Source organism: Mytilus trossulus, chromosome 10 (assembly GCF_036588685.1).
Source record: "Mytilus trossulus isolate FHL-02 chromosome 10, PNRI_Mtr1.1.1.hap1, whole genome shotgun sequence".
NCBI lineage: Eukaryota > Metazoa > Mollusca > Bivalvia > Mytilida > Mytilidae > Mytilus > Mytilus trossulus.
In genome coordinates, this window is record NC_086382.1 from 17,521,047 (window position 1) to 17,547,600 (window position 26,554).

General features: G+C 32.2%; 1 pseudogene; it reads left to right on the top strand.

Annotated features, from left to right (window-relative positions):
* The first annotated feature begins 850 nt into the window (after positions 1–850).
* LOC134687727 (tumor necrosis factor receptor superfamily member 16-like) lies at positions 851–26,554 on the top strand (annotated as a pseudogene).

Genomic DNA, 26,554 nt, shown 5'->3' on the forward strand with positions numbered 1-26,554 from the left:
TATTTATTCATCTCCAATGTTCACAAATTTCAGGCACAGACATGGTAAAAAAAATAATCATTTACACTTGTGTCAATCAATTTATTATTATTAAGGCATATATCGGTGAATGTTAGTTCCGTCCGGTCAACTTTTTTTTTTATCATAAAGTTTATATTTTCATATCATATATTTATTTATCTCGCAAATATCTCAGTTTTATGAAAAAATATTGTTTAGGCAAAAAAATATTTACATTTTTTGTCGCTCAGTTCAATATAATCAACGCGTACATCGTCGAATATGAATACCGTCCGGTCAACTTTTTTTCTTTTTTACTTTAAAGTTTATATTTTTGTGTAATATATTATTCAATCTCACAGGTTCCTGAGGTTCATGGACAAATATTGTAAAACAAAAGAGATATTAACACTTGTCGTCGACCATTTCAATATATATCGGCGAGGTTGAATACCGTCCGGTCAACTTTTTTTTGAGAAAAACACGTTTTTTTGCAATCAAGTTTACATTTTCGTATAATATATTTATAAATCTCACAGATTCCTGAGTTTCATGGACAAATATTGTAAAACAAAAGAGATATTAACACTTGTTGTCGACCAGTTGAATATATATATAGCGTATATTGGCAAGTGTGAATACCGTCCGGTCAACTTCTTTTGCTCAAAAATAATTATTTTCCCTCTTTGTTTTTTATTTTCATAAAATATAGTTTGATATCTTTCAGGTTTACAAATATTAAACAAATCTATCGGATAACAAAAAAGTTATGACTATTTATATGTCGTCCGGTCAACCGTCCTGTCACTATCCGGGCAATCATCCTGTCATTAGTGCAACCCCACTATTTCAAGGTATAAGAGGAATGACCTTGCAAGATGATGATCTCAAAGCAGACAGACCAACATGTATCATGATTCCTATGTTATCCTAGTTTGTTGTGGTATTAGTTAAAAGTAGATCTTGATACTGTACTGAGAAGTGTAATAAACAAGATTTGATTTGATATACAGTAAGCATACTTTCATTCCGGGTAACTGTTGAATATTGAATGTAAAAAGTGTGAAAGTGTCGATCTTAATAGTGTTGTTAAGTTTATATTCGACCTGTTTATTGTTTACATAAATTAATAGACAACTTTTGAGTTTGATGCATTTCCGTCAAAAACTCTGGTTTAAAACATCGTTCATGTATTTAGGGGCATCGTACTTCCGTTCCAATGTTGAGCGAGTGGTTGGAAAACTATATAATTCACACGAATTGTTCGGTAAATTAAATTCTCATAATTAACAATAAGCACTGCTGTCATTAGGGGATTGTGATTAAGTACTTACAAAACAAACTTTATTTCTAGTTTATCCTGCACAATGACAATCACTTAGCCGCTTGATGAACGGCGTAACAGTGCAGTGATACAGGCGATCCCCTCTATCTGGTAAATGACGTCATAAAGGCATGCATAATTGACGAGTTTTTCCCGGTGACGGATGAACTTGAAAGTGGTCTTTTGGTTAAAATTAGAATGATTTTCAAGAAACCAGTTTAATTAATATGGTTGAATCTAGCAATTAATATTGATAATGGTGGGGAGGATATTTTTATAACTCAAAATACTTTTAATCTATGATCAGGACAATTAACTTGATAAAAACCTAATGTATAGATCAGATTTGTGCAGAAGCTAACAAAACCTTTATATTAAAACAGACTTATTAAAAAGGGATATAGTTACAATACTGTTGTCGCTTCATTAAAGATTGCATATTTTGACTTTAATATTGATTCACTTATATAGAGCCTTTGCATCAGAATTAAACAGATTCATTTGAAAACCAGTTGTTGGCATGACACCGGTTATGTTCTTCTCATATATTTTATGATGATATAATACTAAATCCCTAATGGGAGGGATTATTCCTGATATTCATATGATGAAGACAATCTTTCAATCAGTTTAATTGAGGTCTGGAGCTGGCATGTCAGACTTCTCTTGAACTGAATTTTACTGTGTCTATTGTTATGCGTTTACCTTTCTATATTGGCTAGAGGTATAGGGGAGGGTTTATATCTCAAAAAACATGTTTTACTCCGCCGCATTTTTGCGCTAGTACCAAGTCAGGAGCCTCTGGCCTTTGTTAGTCTTGTATGCTTTTTAATTTTAGTTTATTGTGTATAATTTAGAGTTAAGTATCCCGTCTATTATCATGGAACTAGTATATATATGTGTTTAGGGGCCAGCTGAAGGACGCCTCTGTGAGCGGCAGTTTCTCGCTGCATTGAAGACCTACCTATTAGTGACCTTCTGCTGTTGTCTGTTCTATGGTCAAATTGTTGTCTCTTCGGCACATTCCCCATTTCCATTCTCAATTTTATTGTTCTTACAGAAAGTTTCAATTACAGGAGCATCCATAACTAGAGCAATTATTCCAGTATAAAATCACTAGTGTTATCATTCCTGGTTCCAAAACACTAGTGTGAACATTCCTTGGATTGGGTGAAAACATTATTGTTAACATCAATCAAAAATGCAGGTTTCAAATACACCAAAAAATACTGAAGCCCCATTTTATATATATATTTCCCTTTAAAAAAACACATTTTAGAACCTTATAATGACCCTGGGTGGATGTTTTTCACTGGAACTGGATAAAAAAAACTTCACAACTAGTGAATGTTTGTTGGTGGATAAAAATCACTAGGAAATTTCTTCCTCCGGATAAAGTACACTGGTGGAATCAAACAACTGTTATATAACCATTACCTTGCATTATAGGACTAGTTGCATGGTGAACACTAAAAAGGTTTTAAAGGCAACTCATGCACAGGCACTTGTTTCTATCCATTGGAAGAACCACTATCAACGTATATTTATAATGATGCAAAAAATGCGTGATATTTAAAGATAAGATTTATAAATAAATTACAAGTAAAGCGTTGGTGAATAATTGAAGAATTGCACAGAAGTTAAAGAAAATATTTGTCATTCAATTGTAAAATTAAATGACAGAAAAATAAACGTAATAAAATAAATTAAAGAAAGTTTAACTTGTTTATAGAACAATTTCCTAAAAATATAAATGTAAAGTGTTTAATCTTTTAAGCATATTTGATAACGTTGTCTCAAAAATGTCCCCCAGCTAATACTCTAGTTCAGGGAAGCAATGCGCATGTGCAAGATCGATCGTGATTTTGCGTTATCGACTAATTAGATACGAGATTTGATGAACTGGTGGCATTATCAGTTGATTGATTTATCAGATCGGCATCGTTATTGGGCATAGGACATTTGAGCGAAAAAGAAAAAAGCACATAGGGTCATTTGAGCGCCGACTTCATAGGACATTTGAGCGCCGGGATATTAACCTTACCTGAGTTTTCAGACAGGACATTTGAGCGAAATTTTCCCTGATAATTTTACACGAATTAAGATTTTTTTTTAAAAGTAAGAAAAAAAAGTAAGATTTAGTTATAAATATTTTGATTTATCGTTATTTCCCCCTCATCTCTGGGCCGAAGTTCCATCCTCGTTAAAACGTACTAACATGAATGGGCCCGAATCATTTCATGCCCATTATAACGAGCAGTTCTATCACAGTCATCCATCAATTTATACTTTCCTTGACACTATTATCAAATTGCAATCTGTGACTTACATAAAAATTCGGAGTTTGAACATTGATGCACCGCAGAGCCGAACAGAAAAGGAGAAGGAACAGAATCTCCGGGATTTGCATTCGAAATACTGCCAGCAGGAAATTACGAGGGATTTTTATGTCAGAAGCCTGGGATATAAGTTCCAAGCCCGAACAGACTTGTAAATAATGCCGTTGCCGAGTTTTATGTTTTATGACAGTGCTTTGTTTTTAGTGCTTTGTTTACAATTAAAAGATGTTTTAATCTTTTTGTTGGTAAACTCCTGTTTTATGACTGTGCTTTGTTTTTAGTGCTTTGTTTTTTACAATTAAAATATGTTTTAATCTTTTTGTTGGTAAACTCCTCATTTAATGAACTATATTCGTAAGAAAATGTGGTATGATTGCCAATAAGACAATTCTCTATCCAAGACTTGTTTTCGCTCAAATGTCCTACGCTTATTCTTATTTTCGCTCAAATGTCCTAAAATTTAGGCGCTCAAATGTCCTATACTTTGGCGCTCAAACGTCCTTTTTTTTCGCTCAAATGTCCTGTCAATGCGCTCAAATGTCCATTGCCGTCGTTATTACTGTAGTCAGATTAATGAATACTTTATTTTCAAGAAGCATATACATGCTATGGCAATCGAAAAAATATACAATACGACAAACAAAAGACAGCAGAGGACAGTAGTTACAGAGTTTACAATAATATAATGACAATAAATGTGATTGAGTTTTCCAAGCTGCATTTAAATAATTGCTTAGTTTTACTGTTATAGAATTAAAATAAATGATCTCACTTGAAGTTGTGCCGATTTGGTCAAGAACAGTAGAATAAATATAAAACTCTATACGCACAGATCTATACGTTGGACATGATAAAACAAAATGATATTCGTCCCCCAAAACATTCATATTGCAGCAAATACAAATTATATTTTCTCTTTGAGTATTTAGATTACGACCAACTTCAACATTTAATCTAAGTGTGCCGCTACGCAATTTTGTTAATATAGATACATTACAATGAAAATCTAAGTATATTTCGAAACCAAATACTACGGTTTAAATCGTTCATAAGTACAAAGTTTGTAACATCCTTCTAAAGCTGAATATAAAACTGACATATTAAAACAGACTATTTTGACCGTTATGTTAATTAATCTTAATTACAAAAGGAACGGTTTCATATGTCACCTGACTTTTGAGTGTTTACCTTCACGCAAACGTGATCAGATTCATGCTGTGATGTTCACTTAGCAGATCGTCTTTATATTTAAGAAGGTAGTCGGGTGCTATTTCATAGCCATATCTTCGGCACTGATCTTAAGTCATAACAAGTTGCTTTCTTTAAAAAAAAAAAAGCAATACATGAACCTAAGACCGCTGACTACCGTGTCTTCAAAAGAGTGTTGCTGAATTTGTGTTTGCTTTTGTATTGAAATAAGTGACTGTAAATAGAAGATGCTAGTTGAAAGTACATGTTTACAGCTTTTATTTGAATGGGCCGATTTGAATAGTCATTTTGAAGCTCAATTGTTTTATTTATTACTTGGGAATGTGCATAATTTTTCCAATTATAAGCATTTGGCAAATTGTCATTTCTCCTAACCGGATGACTTATGCAAATTGCACAAACCTATCGCAGTATAAATTTATGCTCTCACTTTGCTTTATAATCTGGAATTCTGGATGCATTTATTTTATATATCATATCTTTATATTTTGTTTCCTACATGAATGCCTTTATGACCAACTCGTATTTGAAGCTGTCTTTACTCATGGTAGATGTTTTATGCGGTGAAGCCTGTGACATGCAATTGATTGGGACCTCTTGTGAAGAGACTTATTTTGGTCTCATAAAACATCTCAAATTTTAAGGATTTCCTGATTTTACTTTTAAAATCAATTCAAAGATTATACAGGGAAACTTAGTTTTGCTTAAGAATTTCTTAGTTCAGAAGTTTATGACTACCTGTATACACTTTCAAAATAACCAATTTATATAAAAAGGTATGTAGTTATAAAAATATACCAGAATTAAAATGATGTACACCAGTATGAGTGGCCGTTCATGTCATTTGCGCGATTATATACGCGTATATAATTTTCAACGCGTATATATACGCGTATATTGTGGTTTTGAACGCGTATATTGTGGGTTTCAACGCGTATATTGTGGTTTTCAACGCGTATATTATCGTTTTATACGCGTATATTGTTAAAATAAACACGTTTATACTTTATTCCAATTTATTTATCATATACGCGTTAATATACGCGTTATTTGCATAAATATACGCGTTAATATACGCGTTAATATACGCGTTATTTGTGTTAATATACGCGTATGAAATCATTATATACGCGTTAATAAACTATGAGTGGCCGTTCATGTCATTTGCGCGATTATATACGCGTATATAATTTTCAACGCGTATATATACGCGTATATTACCTACATATACGCGTATATTGTGGCTTTCAACGCGTATATTGTCGTTTTATACGCGTATATTGTTAAAATATACACGTATATAAACGCGTTAAGTATAAAATATTTACATTTGTTATACGCGTTACAAAAAAAAAAACACTTTTCAACAGTAACATGTATATATACGCGTATATTTTAACAATATACGCGTATAAAACGACAATATACGCGTTGAAAGCCACAATATACGCGTATATGTAGGTAATATACGCGTATATATACGCGTTGAAAATTATATACGCGTATATAATCGCGCAAATGACATGAACGGCCACTCATAGTTTATTAACGCGTATATAATGATTTCATACGCGTATATTAACACAAATAACGCGTATATTAACGCGTATATTAACGCGTATATTAACGCGTATATTAACGCGTATATTTATGCAAACAGAGACATATGTCTCTGATGCAAATAACGCGTATATTAACGCGTATATGATAAATAAATTGGAATAAAGTATAAACGTGTTTATTTTAACAATATACGCGTATAAAACGATAATATACGCGTTGAAAACCACAATATACGCGTTGAAACCCACAATATACGCGTTCAAAACCACAATATACGCTAATATATACGCGTTGAAAATTATATACGCGTATATAATCGCGCAAATGACATGAACGGCCACTCATACACCAGACACGAGTTTAGTCTGCAAAAAAAGCATCAGTGAAAAAATTTAAAAGGCTAAATACATTACAATACATTCTTCGGGTAGACAATCCTTAACTTTTCGAAAATGTCAAAGTTTATAATAGGACAGTGACTCAAAAAAGAAACAAAAGAGAAACATCTCGAGGTCAGAATACCGTAAGTTATGATGACCGTGCTTGGAAGTTACATGTAAAGCTCTTTCTGCCGTGTTCTGAATTAAGATAACAAAAACGAAAATAAGCTTTCACGAGTGAACTTAATAGTATTGCATGCAAGTAGTATTTTAGCGCACGAAATAGTAAATAGAAAGCATCACACTGGTACTCAGGAAAAGAATACGCATTTGCGTTATCACATATCTTAATATCATAGTTGAATTCGAATGTAAAACGGCCTACATTAAAGTGAACGAATCAAGACGCGTAGACTAGTTGTTCAACACATTGAACACAATTTTTAAACCCGTACCATAGTAAAAATATGTAGATGCTATAAGGTTAAACTTTGAAAAATTTAATCACAATTTTACAACAGACTTACGTTCCTGTTAGTTATCTTTTCCAAATTCTTTTAAATATATACTATATAATATCAATAAACACGAACGTCAAATATTTGCGGATGGGCATTGTATTTATCGAATGAATCTAAATCATAACATTCCACTATATATGTGAATATATTACGATACAAAATATAAGCAAAGACTACTAAATTCATACTAAAACAGTATAAAATTATCAACACTATGGTTGTAATTAAATTTTGTTGTGATTTTTGTAAATTATTTTTTACGGTTGTTGTGAGCTGCAAAGATTTGAAATAATGCTTTATGTAATCTATTATTGAGAACACACAAGTATTTTATTCACGACCGTTTCAAATTTAAAAATTTAATAATTCATCTAACTTTCCGTTTTATGGATATATTACAATACAAAAAAATAAATAATTAATAATAAAACCTATTAAATACTAAAACGGGATGAAATAATAAACGTAGAAATATACTAATTATTGTTTGTAAACATTTTTTTTTTTAGGATTCAAGAATTTATTTAAATCTAATTTGTATGTTTCCTTTACAAATGAATATTTAAAAATACCAAAGCAGAGTATCTTGTCATATTAACTACTTATTTCTTAATTGTAACTCTGAAAATATTCTGATTTCAATCATTGTTAGTTCTTCAGAAACATAAATACAGTATATTAATTTGGTAGATATTTCTTTTATTCCGATTGAATCAAAAAAGTTTGATTAGAATATCATCTTTCTGTTTTCCGATCTGATATAAATAGTATAACCAGAATGTTCTCCACGTAAGTCTATGACAAGTTGCTTTCTTTAAAAAAAGAAATGCAATCGTAAACCCAAATGCTTGTTTGGCATTATATATATATATATATATATACAACTCGTCTAAACATCAACCCAACAATGTTAGATCTGTAAATTTGCTTTCGCAAATTTTTGGTTCTTCCCTCGCCGGGATTCGAACCCATGCTACTGTGATATCGTGACACCAAATCGCCTGCACTGCAGCCGTCCCGCTAGACCACACGACCACCTGGGCTCTCCAAAAAAGAGCTTTCGGTGGCCATATGTTACCTTTCCACGTCAGTTTTAATCTAGCGGCGTACTACAGTACATGATATATTAGGCATGAAGATGTTATTGTTACAGATCAGCTAAATTATCTATAGTAAAGGATCCTACAAATTAATGTAAGATACAGTCACAGAAAATAATTATATTCATAAGTACGTCTGAGTCAGTGACAACCCTACAACAGATGTATCCATCGGATCGCATATATATATATATATAAGTACGTCTGAGTCAGTGACAACCCTACAACAGATGTATCCATCGGATCGCCATCAATGATGGTGATACATGGCTGTGTACATAATGTATATACAACTCGTCTAAACATCAACCCAACAATGTTAGATCTGTAAATTTGCTTTCGCAAATTTTTGGTTCTTCCCTCGCTCTTTTTTTGAGAGCCCAGGTGGTCGTGTGGTCTAGCGGGACGGCTGCAGTGCAGGCGATTTGGTGTCACGATATCACAGTAGCATGGGTTCGAATCCCGGCGAGGGAAGAACCAAAAATTTGCGAAAGCAAATTTACAGATCTAACATTGTTGGGTTGATGTTTAGACGAGTTGTATATATATATATATATATATATTAGATTAGTACAGTGGTTGTTCATAATTCATGTCGGTCAAGTTTTTTTCGTAAATTATTTTGTTATCAATACGGCTTTTTAGTTTTGTTTGATTTTTGTTTTTAAATCTAATAGCCGACTAAATAGAGTTTTTTTTCATTTTTGGAGGCCGCTCGGTGGCCTTTAAAGACTTACTACCACGTCATTGTAACTCTGGTTGATACTTGTATCATTAGTGCTGGACCATGGTCGATCCTATGCACCTTTGAGGCAGGCGGGATATTTTTGTAGATCTTGCACAGCTGAAACTAATGGGAGTAGTTCCTGTACTTCTATGTCTTGTCCCATGTTGCATGGTTGGAGAGGGTGTAATATCTTCTGTAGGTTTGATGAAGTTTCACCCGTATCGGACTTCTCCTAAATGAAAGCTTTAAGGCGACGAGTATTTTTGTATGCAATGTGCCCTTAACGTGTCTAAAACTTATCTGTAGCGTTTTCAACGCTCGTGCAGAGTGTATAATATTTACGTGCAGTTTACAGGTATACGCTTGACAAACGCTTGAGCTGAATGAAATTTTTTATGTTCCATTAAAATTTTCCTGCAGGAAAAGCGTTCACCAAGCGCATACCTTTGCTTTTCGACGTACTTCAAACTTATGGAACGCGGGTTTAAATGCTTGCGTAGCGTTCCTCTGGTGAGCAACTAAGTTACGCATACGATGATACGGACTTTATTTTCTTTTTTGACTGATTATTTTACATTGTCTTTTCGGGGCATTTTATAGCCGACTATGCGGTACGTGCTTTGTCTGTTGTTGAAGGCCGTACGGAGACACATAGTTTGTACTCCTGTGTTATTTTGGTTTCTTGTAGATAGTTGTCTCATTGACACCAAACCATATCTTCTTTTTTATATTCGACATCTTATCGCCGACCTGGTTAAGTCTGCTAAAAATGCATGCATAATTCATTTTTAGGTTATCAGTCGTAATGAAAGTGGCACATTTAATTCGTAGTTTCATTGCTTGAAGTATCATTTCTTACATCTGCATGGTCAAATGTGTTTTTTTTTTAAACAAATTTTAGATTTAGATTTCAGTCACGGTTATTTCCCCCCCTTTTCATATTGAATATCTATACTTATCAATCGCATTTTAATGACGAAAAGGATTCAGAGGTTATTATGTGACCTCCTGGTTTTTAAAAAAAGTAAAGAATGTTGCAATATTTAAACAAAGAAAATAACTTTAAATTTGCAATATTAATGAAAATAAATACGGACATAACTTTCGTAATTAATTTTAACGTCATTTTCAATAAACGAATCCTCGTTTTTACACCTTTTTGAGGCACTTATTTATGATTCCCATGTCCTTCGTCTATCCTAGACGTAAAATTTCAAAAAGTGCTAATACTTTTTTTAAAGATTTTATTTTTAATTGTTCTCGTTCAAAATATTTTATTTTTTCATTTTCAATATCTATTTAATTTTATTTTTAATAACCATTTTTTTTTTATTAAAGTTGCAACATTTAAAAAAAAATGTAATTTAATCATATGCAAGAAAGACTTCCCTTTAATTTCAGTATTAAAAACATGTACATCTTCACTTAACGTAAAATCTAAAATAAAATGCTACTAAAGCTCTTTCTAAAGATTTTATTTTTAATTATTCTCGTTCAGAATATAAAGCGCATTGTTTACATAAAATCTTATCTCATATCTAGCACAGCTGGTTACATCGTTTGAATAATTAAAATACTACGCATGTAGGTTAATATTAGCAGCTTGTAATCGTGTGCAAGAAAGTATTATATAAATTTCAGAACATACGTAAAATATCTCTATAGCAACTTAAGATGCTAATGCATATTCAACAGATTAGTAAGCTATTGCGCATGCATTTGAAAAGTGGTCATAGCTATTGCGCATGTATTTGAAAGGTGGTCATGGAAAGAACAGAAGTGTTCCGAATAACATCCGGTGTTCCGAAAGACTACATCACTCGTCCAATATATACTGCGTAAACCCTCAGGGGTTTACGCAATGAAATACACTGTCAGTATCCCGTGGTTAAATCTTCAAACATAATTAGTTTACATGTTATCGAGACAACGTTATAATTGACCCAGAAACACACAGTATACAGTGGTCGTTTTAAAACAAATATAATTGCTTCGTCAAGGGCCATCAAGGGACCTTATCAAAGACGTAGATAACAACCTGTTTAGATCTGTATAAATGACCGAAAAATTTCGAGACGTTCCGAGAAATTTATTCTGACTTCCGGCCGAGAGATATCGAGTGGCCCCTAGACACATCCAAAACTCACCAATATATAAGCATGAACCCCTCAGGGGGTTCATGCAAAAATAAAAGTCAATCAACACCTAGGCCATATGGTATCATAAAGTTTTGCCTTAGGGTGCAATCAACAGTTTTTTTCTATGACGTCACATTTTTAGGGACCATGCATAAGTGACCCTTAGTGGTGGACTGATTAATAAAGATACTTGTATAAAACTTGATATCACTGGAATCAGAATGTTCTCTAGTTTATAATGAAATAAAAATAATGTGTACTTTTAATATATTAAAAACATTCCATCCAATGAACATGGGGGGAAAAAGCTCTAATTTTGACAGAAAAAACTTGAAACCAGGTCATGTGCACAGACATGAAGACATGATCCATGCACATTTTTCATAATCAAAACTGTATGAAATTTGTAGGTTTTTACCTGGCCTTTCAAAAAAATCTTGTTTCAGTGTACGGTTTCCTGCTCCGAAAAGAGCTACAGTGGCTGCAAATAAGTTTTCAATTTTCACTGCCAAAAAAACAGGATGTTTACAAAGTTGTCTCCCCTCAAAACATGTACAGTTAATTTAATTTTTAAAAATATTTCAATCATTCAACCTGTTTTAATTGAAAGCTAATTAACTATTTTTTACAATCAAACACAAAAAACATGATACTTTTGCACCAATTGAGTTAATAAACAGGGGTTTCCCTCCATGGTTATTTTTAGTCAGGGAATAACCCCTAGTTTTTTTTATACGAAACTGTTTATAGCACCCTTAGCCTATTAATCTCACCAGGCGACAGTTAGACACAATTAATATACCCTTGATCATAATCATGTTCTGACAGTTAGGTTCCATTAAAATATATGTTCAAAATGCTAGCCCTGATTGCATTAGTGTATTAGATTTACATAAAGTATATTGTGTTTAATTCAAATGCATCAGATATTGACAATTTTTGAAAGGAGGGGGGTCTGGGTAGTTCAGTATTTTATTGTGACATATTGTGAAGCATACATAATATTGTATACAGCATATCTAAATAATTTCAAAGAAATTTAACAAGATCTTAAACAGAATAAAAGATACTTTATATTTTTTTTTGTATCTTTAGAAAGTGAATTTTTACACACATATATCTAGTTTGACATTTGATTACATACTTTTAATGAACAGTTCTGTTGTATATTTATTTTTGTTTCAGAAAATTCACGTTAATAGGTAGAAAAATGATACTAAATTAAAAAAAAACTATTGTTTTATTACAATTACAATAGAAAAAAAGACACCCCCCTATACAATAAAGCAAGGAGGTCTTTAAGATTTAAGGGTGAAATTACTGCCTACTTGGATCTTTTGACATACAACCTTCTTTTTGACAAATTTCGCGAAAGCGATACTTGGTGATCCTAGATTCCGTCGTCAGCATACAGTCTGTGGTTAAGTTTTGATTTACATCAAAATCGTTGTCAAACATAATCATGGTATTTCGGGAAATTGGGACAGAAGTTTGCTCAGTCATGTCCAAAATACAGTATCCGGGGCAAAACTTTGCAAATATTTACTTTCATTTTACCGCATTTTACAAATAGATGGACTTTGTTTTCCTGAACAGTTTCAAATTCCAAGTTTAGTCTGAGGTTAAAGTTTTTTATGCAGTCATCAATAACCGTTTTGTTTTAATCGTCCAGTTGCACGTTAAATGCATATAGCCATGCAGGTCAAGATCATGATATCTTTCTTTAGTATGGTTTGAACAAGGAACGTGTATACTGTTCCAAGGTTTAACGATCAGACTATTTATACAATATTGAAAACATTACATTTATGAAGCAATGGTTATGTTTTTTTTAATTCATCGCATAATATCATTCATTGTATCGACTATGTGTTTGACCAGCAACAACTTTTAAAAAAGCTCCGTTTTACATGAAAATCAAATGGTTTAAATTGTTAGTTTATATTTCCCGAAACAAGCTAAACTTGAGAGATCTAAAGAGAATAAATTATGTAGTGTCACCGTAGTATGATATGCTATTTTGGCAATTATAATGCCTTACATCAGCATGTTTCTGGAAATTATTCTCAATCGCCAAAGATGAGATTTCTGCAAATAAATAAACTTCCTCAAAGTTTTTAACACTTTTCAGGGACTTGAAGGACCTTGTTCCTTCTTTATCAATTATTTCGATCGTTTTGTTTTTTTGCAAGCCGTAATTTTCAAGTTTTCTTCAAATTTCTTTCTCAATTTTCTCCCGTAATTTTCAACACTTTTTACAATATTTTTTATTTTACTTTATTACACATGAACATAAACAAATAAAAAACAGATGACACTCAACGACTTCACAGGTAAACGGGAAAGTGGCGGGTGTCCTAATAAACATCGAATATTGATGTGTACCATATATGACTTTGCCCCCAGTTCATCCAAATCTCGCATAATCTCGTATGAATTTTAATTAAACGCTTGACCCACTCAGAATTCTAGGTCGCGAACAAGCTTTCCCTGAACTAGTCTATTGATAAATGTGTCAGCTTCGAAGGCATAAAAATAATTGTATATACTTTTAAAATTAATAGACTTGAACAATTAAGATTAAGTAATTCTGCCTTTAACCGACAAAATCCATTGTTTATTAAAAGAGATCAGAGAAAGCTATTGTAATGAGTAACAACATATTACGTGTCAAATTAAGTCCAGTCTGCTAGCTATGTAAAGTCGTGCAAAACTATTTGGTTCACTAAGCCGACCGTGCAAGGGCTGTATAGCGAGTCAATGTCGTTAAAAACTTCCATTTGTTTGTTGGTTCACTAGACTGTGAACCAGAATAAAATGTAGTTAGCAGACTTGATTGTCTTTTAAAGGTTAGTAAAAATGTTAAATTTGTTTAATAGTTTATCTTATAAATTTTAGCAGAAACGAGTTTAAAGAATTAAAAGATGTTTTCCAGTAAAGTAATTTTAATCACATTCACAAGTAAAATCGTGGTACAGTTTAAATAAATAAGAGGCAAAGTTTGAGATAAAATTTAGGTAAGTGATTTGTATAAAATATTCTTAACAAAAGAAATTAACTTATTCGTATTGATAACTTTTGATAATACAATTCTTAATTTGATATTTGATTGAATATTAAAAGTAAACGAAATAAGGGGAGGTAACAGATTACACGACTGTTCATTTATGGCGCGTATACTATTGTCGGGTTTTGTATTATTGTTCGATTGATATCGCGAAATATTTGATGTATAACTATGATGGAAAAGTTATGTAATCTTGATTGTAACTATTGTAAATATAAGACTAGACTGTGAACCAGAATAAAATGTAGTTAGCAGACTGGATTGTCTTTTAAAGGTCCCGTTGTCATGCCGAGTCCAAGCTAGTTCCCAAACAATGTAACATCTATGTGAGCAGTTCCCCGCAAAAAGAATCGATAAAACCATGAAAGAAAGGTTACAACACGAATCACAAAGACGGGACCAAGTTCCCGCATAATATATTTACGAGAAGGTACCCAACTACTTTTTCACCTCTCCGCTTAAAACCCTTATTTCTCTGTCAATTCAGTCTCAAATTTTTTGTAACATACACCATTCGATTCATGAAAAGTTTATCTTTCAGATGATATGCATTGTATTTACCCTTAGACTAGAGTACCCCTTACCCCCAGTACACAAGATTTGTCAATACATTTTCATATTCTCGTTTTAGTTTTGGGGTATGAGTTTTTTTATATGATTATACAAGAAAGTCAATGATTGGCCAATAGTCAGCCTCGATCTGTGTCATGCCAAAATATCTGTGTTATTTACTTGAATAAGTATATCCTATATGCTAACATTGTATAATTTCTGTATTATCCTTATTGAATAATATAATTCCATACTTTATGCTTAATTTGTATCATTGCTGTGTTATTTTACTTGAATAAGATAACCCCACACCATATGCTAGCATGGTTATAATACTATATGTTACTCTATTTCAATAGAATAACCCCATAACATGTGTTAACATGGTATACCATACCCTCTATTGAACAACGTAACCCCACTAACATAAGATCTATTTAATAGGATGACATGGGTTGCATCGGGTGAATTTGGAGTGTCTTTTTTTTTATATTCACACGAATTCGACATACGGAACATTCACTGAGAATCGTTGACTGTATTGTGCATGACTAGGCACCACCCTTTGACTGACAAACAATTTCATGAGACCAAAAGCATTCAATTTTACCGACAAAAACAAATCTCTGACGACTCTACGAGCTTGAAATTTACTATGAATCAAGCCTTTTCCCAAACACTGACTATATATATAGCCAAGGGATGTAGATTGGATGCACAACTTTGAAATCTTATTTTCTAAGTAGTCTACCATCCAGCGGAAATGTTTCACTGATGAATGTTGACTCGAGAGGGGGCTCACGCTTTCTAATGTAATTGTTCATGGTCATGAATCGCTGTAATAGGGATTTGTTCAACCTTTATAAGATATAATCAGTATGTTGACATAGGTGTTTAGGGACAGAACATTTTTGTTTAGCTTTCTCGTTTTTTCTAAACTAAGATCTGTTATTTTTTTAGTTATTCTATTCATAGTTTCAGCAAGGATTTGTATAGTCTAACTATACTGTAAATCCTTGGTTTCAGGTATTTTCGCGTTCAGGGCCCAGGGGCAGTTCTATCCGTTTTCAAAAGTTTTTTTATTATCAATATCATTATGTCAACATTCAAATGCATTGATCGTTCAAAAAGGGGGGTACCAACCCCGGAATCCCCCCTTTTAGATCCACCGCTGCTGTCCCTGAAGTACCTATTCGGTAAATTAATAGATTTTGATTAGATAGCCTAATTTGATGAATCTTTCATTACTATCCACGAATAGTGTAAAACATATCTAGGACTTGTCAAAAATATATGATAGGATGCTTTTTGTTTGTTTTGTTTTTTAAGTTTTCAAAGTACATGAATGACATGAATAGGATTTGATAGGCCTGTTCGATGTCTCAACTCCAACCTTTAATGATTACCACAGAAAATTGCTCACAAATTGTGGAATCAGAATGGAAATAAGACAAAGACATATAGTTTGGTAGAAAAACTAAATCACTATTAATTGGTCACGACTACAAACGGAAACGAGACGGTGATATTTTTTTTTATTGTGAAAGTTGTCGTATAAAAAAGGCTGAATACCAGCGTATGCAAAGAGCATTCGCACCGCCATTGTAAAATTGAATGCTGATGATAGTAGTTCAATAAACTAGGAATGGTAACAATACAAGTTATTTCTCGTGTGACTGTTAATACAGGAAAACGCAAAATATGATGTTTGGGGAAAAAAGGGGGCGGCAAAAAAACTCATGTCCTCAATAACCTACGATTCCACAGTCACGTTCCACTCAGACAAATGTTGTTTTAAATTTGACCCCTTTTCAAAATCCTGGAATTTCATCTACACCCAGGTATTCCATGTATTTTTGACTGCAGCTAATTTTATAAAAGAATGATAATCAAACTGACAACAAATGAAATGCATACTTTTTGTCAAAATAAGTGCCATAAAAGCTCAGAAAGTGTCCCACCTCCACTGGCACCTTGCCTCTTTCAACTTCTTGCTGAAGCACTTATTTGAGTATCATTACAACGCCAATATGATATTAACTGCCAATGTATGCAATTGTCAATGTCTGTCATTGTCTGATTTAATGTAGGGGATATCATTGATATTCAGGGGAGGACCAAGTTTAGGAAGGTTTTTGGTGGATTGACTATTCATAATCATGAGTGTTGGTTTTTTTAGCATGCTTTTTCCACAGAAAATGTATTTTCACTTTGGCACACAACTGATTTCAAGTTTTTCTTGCATTTTGTGTGGCAAAGTAATTTCATGGCCTGTCCATTCTGTCTTTAACAAGGATTTTTTTCAGCACTAACCAGACCAAGGTATTTTCAAAATTAAATAAAATGATCCCCCTCTTTAATAAATCCGTTTCACAACCATTAAACCAATAATTATGTCTATTGACAGGTGAGAATGTGCACCGCGTTAGACTGTAAAGAACAAGCTTATGACTTCAATGGGAAGAGGTGCTGCAATAAATATCCACCTGGACAAGGATTAAGTCAGGATTGCTCTCATGGTAATGATACACAGTGTGGATCTTCAACTTGTACAAGGACGAACATTTTCACCAGAATTCTGGCATACAGAAAAGTGTCAAAATTGTTCTGAATGCAAAAAAGATTCTCATGTCAAAACTCCATGCACAGTTATAGAAGATAACATTTGTGAATGTGATGTTGACTTTTACTTCCATACTGTAGCTAAAGAATGTTCATTGTGTAATTTTTGTCCAATCGGATATGGTGCCATCATTCCCTGCAATAGATTACAGAATTCTATTTGTCTCAAATGTCCTAATGGGACCTACTCTGATGTTAAAAGTGCAACATTGCCATGTAAACGCTGTACCAAAGGTTCATCAGGCCAGGCAGAATTCCAACCTTGTGGTGACACAGAAAATACTATCTGTTATGGACACCCAAAAGGTATTTATATTATGTTGTCATATAAATTTAATAATCAGTTTTTCATTCTTATTTAAAAAAAACCAAACTTGACACTCTTGAAAACATAAGTGGCCCTCCCTATGGAAAGAAATTTGTTATATATGGAAATCATAGATTTTGATCCAGGATTTTGCAAATTTGGGGGCTTGCACTGTGTAAACACCCCCCCCCCTTGTTTTTTAAAAGAAAATAATCAACTATCAGGGAAAGGATAAATCCTCTAAGAATAGGAGAATCAAATTTTTTTTTTTTATAAAAGGAAGTTAAAAAAGTCCAGCTGTATCTCTGAGTCACATCTTTAATTTCAAATTTTGAAATGATCAGAATGTTTGTATATATGTACATTGAAGATAACTTATGTTTGCTCATTATGGCAGATTTTTCTAGATCAATCTAATATATAAGTCAATGATTATTTTGCATTTGAAGCACTATATTAATAATAAACAAGGTAATATTAAAGGTTTCCTTAGTAATTTAGGTATAAAAAAGACATGTTGAATTCTTTGTTTTATTCAACATCAGAGTTCAAAGAATGTTGTGATCTCTTTAAGGTAGCACAATACAAAGATATTTTTACTTCCAATCACTAACATTTGAAATGCTGTAACTTTCTTATGAATGCATAGAAAATAATAAGAGAGGTACATATAGATAGATAAAAGATTAATCTTTTAAATGAATGTAATAGTTTTATTATGCAATCATTATGTAATCAATTATTATGTAATAAGTGGCAAAATCTGGGTTAGGTCACTTGAATAAATTTAGCTCTTTCATCTCTTTAACTATACAGAGAATTTTAACGAAATCTTAATCAACATATCATGGGCTTCAAAAGGGTGTCTCAGATTGTCTCTATGGTATTCTATTCTCTCATAAATCTCCAATTAGTGAAACATCCTTACCACATAAAAGAAGATAATGTTTAATTAGGTGTAAAATTTGTTTTATACATTCTATCTGAAATCTGAGACACCCTTTTGTAGATAATGGCCATAGGAACAACATATAATAAAATCAAGCCTCTAGGGATACCTATGCAGAAGCTAATTTCATTTGAAAGTGGAAATTTGGTGAAAAATATTTTAGACACCGTTAACATTATAATTGGTTACATAATTGTTGCATAATGCTAACATTGCATTAATTTGAAAGAGTAATCTGTTAGCTATCCAAAACTACCACTTCTATAAATTTTCAAGCATTATTAAGAAAGTTACAGCATTTTAAAACTTGGTAGTTGGAGTTATAAAATCTTTGTATTGTGCTACCTTAATACATCTATACTGATATCCACAAAGCTGAGCCTCTTGTTGATATTAACTGGTTTGTACTTGAATACACAAGTGGTATACTTGAGCTGCTTCAGTGAAGTTAATACATCAAATTGATCACACAATTAACTACAAAAAATATTGATATCTTTTGAAAACTATATGAAAGGCTTTATTTCACACCACAGTTTTAATAGCATTACAAGTTGGAAAAATTCTTCCCTAAATTCTTTTGAAGTCCATATAGATCTATATATACACACATATATAATGAACTAAACAAGCATGCGTATTGTTATGCGTTTACTTTTCTACATTGGTTAGAGGTATAGGGGGAGGGTTGAGATCTCACAAACATGTTTAACCCCGCCGCATTTTTGCGCCTGTCCCAAGTCAGAAGCCTCTGGCCTTTGTTAGTCTTGTATTATTTTAATTTTAGTTTCTTGTGTACAATTTGGAAATTAGTATGGCGTTCATTATCACTGAACTAGTATATATATTTGTTTAGGGGCCAGCTGAAGGACGCCTCCGGGTGCGGGAATTTCTCACTACATTGAAGACCTGTTGTTGACCTTCTGCTGTTGTTTTTTTATTTGGTCGGGTTGTTGTCTCTTTGACACATTCCCCATTTCCATTCTCAATTTTATATATATCCAGTTTGAATTAAATTAAACAACAGAAATAAAATGACTCTTTATAAAATAAACGTTTGTTCTGACTATGTTTCCATCTGCCTAAATGCAGACATGGTCAAGACATGGTCTTATGTCAAAGTTATGGAATTAATTATGGTGAGGGCCATATAACCTATTGATCTTGGGCTCAAAAAGTATATATTAAAAAAATCATCTTCACTTTAAACACCTTATGTCATTAAATGTTCAAAGTAAACCAAAGATGCTTATCAGATAAATGTTTTGTAGAACTCTTTTAAATGTATACTTAATAGTATACTTGTGACCAAAACATATATAAATTTGTCAAATCATCTCATATTTGGTAAACTTAACATTATTAGAGTTGCAACCTAACATTATTAGAGTTGCAACCTAAAAGCATAAATGTACATGTCTGAATTCAATGTCTGAATGAAAGAGATTTGCTTAAGCAAAATATCTTAGTTTTAAAAGATTGGACCTTCTTTCATTTTTCCATTCTTTCCTCCGATTCCTGAGCCTCCTAGGTAGGAAGTACCATAGATATACTAAATCTATATACACTGAAATATAGTTCCTATAAATAATTTGTATGTTTGTGTCTGTGAACAATTTAGGAGCAGTTCATTGAAGTATAAATGTCTTTACTTTGTCTGAAAAAACATAGAACTTACAAATATCCATTATACCAAATATATAGTTATCATATCTCTCATAGTAAGAGTGAGACATTTATATGACAATAAAAAAACTATTCTTTTTAGCAGTTGCTGAACAATGGAAATGTGGTCGAGGACAATGGACATATATAACAGACATAAACATCCTAACACAAGGCATTATGCCCTTTGAAATATAAAGCTTTTTACAATCAGTTTACTTTTTTTCCTGATCGTAATATCAATGTCTAACGTTATTTGACTTTCTAGAGCTATGGTGGCTTTCCTTGCATTGGCCAGACAAAACATTGTGAATCAAGCACTATTACAAACCTACATTGAAAGCTAAACCTGTCATTCTTTACCAGATGATCATTCAGAAATGCTAACTTTCTACTTGAGTTTTGATTTTCAGTGAATTTATCATATATCACCTCAGATGGTCCAGTTACACAAGCTCAACTAGCTTTTACCATGGTATACTACTATACTATGGTCCAGTTACACAAGCTCAACTAGCTTTTACCATGGTATACTACTATACTATGGTCCAGTTACACAAGCTCAACTAGCTTTTACCATGGTATACTACTATACTATGGTCCAGTTACACAAGCTCAACTAGCTTTTACCATGGTATACTACTATACTAAGGTCCAGTTACACAAGCTCAACTAGCTTTTACCATGGTATACTACTATACTATGGTCCAGTTACACAAGCTCAACTAGCTTTTACCATGGTATACTACTATACTAAGGTCCAGTTACACAAGCTCAACTAGCTTTTACCATGGTATACTACTATACTATGGTCCAGTTACACAAGCTCAACTAGCTTTTACCATGGTATACTACTATACTATATTGATTCACTGTATGCTACTTCTGGTACATATTTTATTCTTGATTGTGAATTTTCCAGAACTTGAATAGAAATGGTTACATTTGTTAACTGAAGTGGCGTTGTTTAAATATCTTTTTATGTTTTATTAATTTATACTAAAAAAAGATGAGTTCTTTGACACGTTATAAAAAATATATAAAGTTACTTCAAAAAGATTACATTAAAGTTAATTGCAACAAATTTCCAATTGCATCAATAGATATAGGAAGATGTGGTGTGAGTGCCAATGAGACAACTCTCCATCCAAATAACAATTTAAAAAGTATACCATTATAGGTTAAAGTACGGCCTTCAAGTCTTTTCTTTTCAAATTTGTTTGCCTGAAATAATTGACAACATAAAATATAAAGCTATATCCTTTTTCAGTATAAATTAAAGGGAATAATTTGAATAAAGATTGCAACAGAAATGAAATAATGGTTTAAATTATACATAAATGCTGAAAAAAAAGAAACCTGGAGTTCTATGATGGTTCATGCATGTCAGTAAATTACAGAAATAAAGAGTTTCTCATTTTCAAATTATACATTAGGTAAAATAATTTACTATTTTAGGTATTTGTTTTTAGATTTTTCAAACATGCCTTGAGATTTAAGAATTTAATGATTTATTTTTTACAAAGAAACAAAAAAGCAATAAAATCTACACAGTAAATGGCAACAAGCAATGTGGAGTCTGCAACATTTTGTTAGGGGAAAAATGCTGCAAAAGCATGTCACAGTAATCCATTATTCTGTCATAGAAAACAGTGTCAAAATTGAGGTTAAGTCTGTGGTTAAAGTTTTTGTCTTGCCTCCAACAAAAGTTGCTGTAAGTCTAAAAAACATTGTAGTATGTTAAGACTATAATTTAACAATCCAGTGATGGCTTAATTTTTTTATTTGTTTTTCATCATTGATATAGCAATAGGTCAGCTGTTTTTGTTGTATTGAATAATTGTAAGAGTTAAATCTTTATCTAGTCAGTATCATCTGACCTTGACCTCATTTTCATGGTTCATTGATCAATGTTAAGTTTTTTTTGTTTTGGTCTGTCTTTCAATTACCATTGGCAATAAACAGTGAGATGTATCTAAAACCTTTGTCTTGACTATGTTGGACAGGATTTATCTGACCTAACCTCATTGTAATGGATCTTTTATTTTTAAATCAATGGTTATATATAGTAAAGCAGGTGAGACATTTCAGGTGTGCACTCTTGTTTCAGACAATACTAACTTTGTAAAATCTTATTAATCAGCAGGACTTCAAAGCTTTCTGTAGTACAATTACAGTTTGGGGTTTGATATTTAAAACACCAGTAACTTATAAACTTTCATATAATTTCATAAAGCTTTGAAGGTAGAATCTTTTTATGATAAAGAGATAATTTAAACATCAACATTTTGAAAAATGTTTTTCTTTTCTTCATTTTCTGAATGTTACAGATAAATATGCCTGTTTTGATTGCAGTTAACTTTAAGGTACTTGTAATTTTATTAAACTAAAAAAATAACTTTGACAAATTAAAGTTTTTTTTTAGTTTAAGATGCTGCATTAGTAAAATTAAGAATTCTTTATAATTTACTTAATTTTTACAAATGTATAGATTTAGTATTTGGTTGTCACCCTGAATTATCAGGGTTCATTTTATAACAGTTATTCCAGTTGCTAACTTGTATCATTAGGATAGATGTTAGTAAACAAACATTTCCTTTGTTTTGGGAGTTTGTAATAGTTAAGGCAGATTTTGAGTCTTTTTTTACACTTTTACTTTCATACTTGAAATATATTCCTCTTCCTTGACGAAGGGACAGAAATGTTTTAGAGTATTTTTCATAGTGGCTACAACATTTTTTTCCCAATAATCTGAAGACGTTGATATCAAGATGAATGAAAAAATGGCTGATTTTTTAAGTGTCTGTTCTAGGTTTGCCTCAACCAAATTTTATCAAACTTCTACAAACTAATAGTTACCACAAAACTCAAATCAAGTAGGAATTTCAGTTGTGTCACTTCGTCTTCTCTTTATTAATATCCTTTTATAACTTTATATGATATGCAAGCTTAATAATGCATCTTCTGTTACCCATGAACACATTCCCCATTTATTTACAAATGTAACAGTATTAAGTATATTTGGCTTTAAAAGTTTCAATCCTTTATAATAATTAAGACATGTTTAGTTCATGCAAGAACCCTGTGATGAGATTTTTTATTTGAATAGGAAGACTGTTATAAATTATCAATCTTGTTTTTGCTTAAATTTGATAAAAATAATAATTTACAAAAATCATAGTATTGACACAATTCAATTGTTGATTTCTTTTCTTCATGTAATTCTACCTTTTGTGACTTAGACTCAAAGACATACATCTTTTTCTACAGTGATCTGCTTAGAAAGGTTGAGGTATATGTGGTGCAATATTACTTCTCTCTTCTGAATCACATGCATACAGAATTAAAGGTTCATGTACAAATTCTGAGAATGATATTGGCTTATGATATATATATATCCTGTATATATTCTCTGCCAAGTTAGTTTATAATTGCCTGGAATGCCTCTTTTGCAAAAGATTTATTTTGATTACATTACCAAAACTATATTCATCAAAAAGCAGTTGTTGGGGGAAAAAACAAATCAGAAAATGAACAAGCCTATCTAACAGAGATGATTAAATTAATCTGATGCAGTAACCACATCAGCCTGTATTTGATGGTAGTATTTTATGCAGCGAGTATTCCAAAGAAATCAAATGAAACTAGTGTATCATGTTTACATAAAGAAGATATCACCAGTTTTTAAAGTCAGGCAATCTATACCAGGATGAATCTAACATGACATACGAACATTAGAATTGATCATACCAAATTTTCTCATTCATTTTTATCTTTATTTCATATTAGCCTTTGATGTCATTTAACTAGTATTTTATTTCATTTTTCATACAATTTTTGTGTGCACTGAAGAAGAGAATATTTCTGCTTTAATTACTAAAAATTCAATTGAAAGTCTATTAGTGTAACACATTTGACTTTCCACCTGATGAGTTGTATAATATTCAAATCATCAAATATATTACTTTACTTTTAAATTTTAATTTTCACCAGAAGAAGGGTGACTTTTATAGATTTTTACCATCATTTTCATGGTTAAATGTTTATTTCATGGCAGGTGAAATGCTATTCTAAAGTTTATATATAAGATGATTGGTGGAATTTTCTAGTTTTGTAAATGATTATAAAAGATTTTTGTACTAGATTATAAAGAATTAGAAAATAATTGAACATAGCACAGAATAATGTACCAACTACTAATAACCAAAAGGAAATAGACAAAAGAAAAGAGAGGAATAAATCTTTAATATCTTCTACCCTCTAGACTATGTGTAGGATTATAAAGAATTATAAAAAAGTCTATTACAAATTACAAATTTTCAAAGTACAGTAACATTTTTGTTAACATTTAGGGAAATCATTGCAAGCACTACACGCAATAAACCATCAAAATATAGTATATATACCAATACATATAATTAACAGCGCCTGGTGATGTTTTAAAGACTGACCGGTTTCGGTCCAAAAATGACCTTCATCAGAGGCAGAATGAAGGATTAATGTTTGCACCCTATTTATATAGATATGGTAACCGGCGGTTGAGTAAACCAGTGTTTGAGTTAACCAGCGGTTGAGTTAACCAGCAGTTCAGATTTAACTGGCTGTTGAGTTAACAGGTGGTTCAGATTTAACCGGGGGTTGGTTTAACTGGGGGTTGGTTTAACCAGCGGTTGAGTTAATTAGCTTTTGAGATTTAACCGACGGTTTGGGTGAACCGTTGGATCAAAGTTATCCAGTGGATAAATATGTATCTTGTTGATATCTAAAAAGGTTCAATTATCCTTTCAGTGGAATGTTCCATGGTTACAGTTATTTATATTTAGCTAATGTACATGTTACAGTAAACTTTCTTTACATGTTACGGTAAACTTTTCCACATTATACGTTAATAGTTTTGACTAGATGTTACTGTAACATGTACATTAGCTAAATATAGATAACTGTAACCATGGAAAATCCCACTGAAAGGATAATTGAACCTTTTTAGTTATCAACAAGATACATATTTATCCACTGGATAACTTTGATCGGCCGGTTCACTCTGAACCGTCGGTTAAATCTCAAATGCTGGTAAACTCAAACGATGGTTAAATCTGAACCGCCAGTTAAATCTGAACTGCTGGTTATTTCAACCACCGGTTAACTCAACTGCTGGTTTACTCAACCGCCGGTTACCATATCTATATAAATAGGGTGCAAACATTAATCCTTCATTCTGCCTCTGATGAAGGTCCTTTTTGGAACGAAACCGGTAAGGCTATGAAACATCACCAGGCGCTGTTAATTATATGTATTGGTATATATACTATATTTTGATGCTTTTACATTTTTCTCACTGATACACATAGTTAATAAGGCTTCTACTAACGAAAGCTCCATTTGGAGCTCATGTGTTTAGAGACTATTTATGTCAGTACACCTTTCCTATATTGACTACACGCAATAAACATTATCTTTTTTAAAAGATAATTTTTTAGTATACAAGTACAAGGGGAGAGCCTGCAGAACAACGAACTTGTAAATTGTAAACTATAAACAAAAAGAATCAAATATGACAGACAGCAACCAATGTCAACCTCTATATTATAGGCTCCTCACTTGTGACTATTTAACAGTCATGAGTTGGAATATTCCTGGACTCAACTCCTCACTAAGCAAGAAAAAAAACCAAACTAACATACACACAAAAGACACAAGGGCACAAAGTGCCAATAAGAAAGTACTTTTTACCTAGAAATCTTAGTAATTCTGATAGAATGATTGTTTTTGTACATTTAGAGCATATCACATAGATTTTTCAAACAATATTTGTTTATTTTAGAAAATTATACATTACAACCAACAACGGCCAAGGATAAGAAAGATTTTGATGTGATACCTGTTTATTGTGCTGTGCTTGGTGCTGTTGTACTGGGACTACTGGTGTATGTCATATTTAAACAGTATACAAGACTTAAAATAGAAAGATCATAAAGGCCATGAACCCCATGAAGAAGTGGAATATTCCAAAGCTTCAGGATGTGGAGTTTATGTGGAAAATGAATTTTGTAAACAATGTAAGTCAAAGTTTCACCAAAACACTTCAATGTAA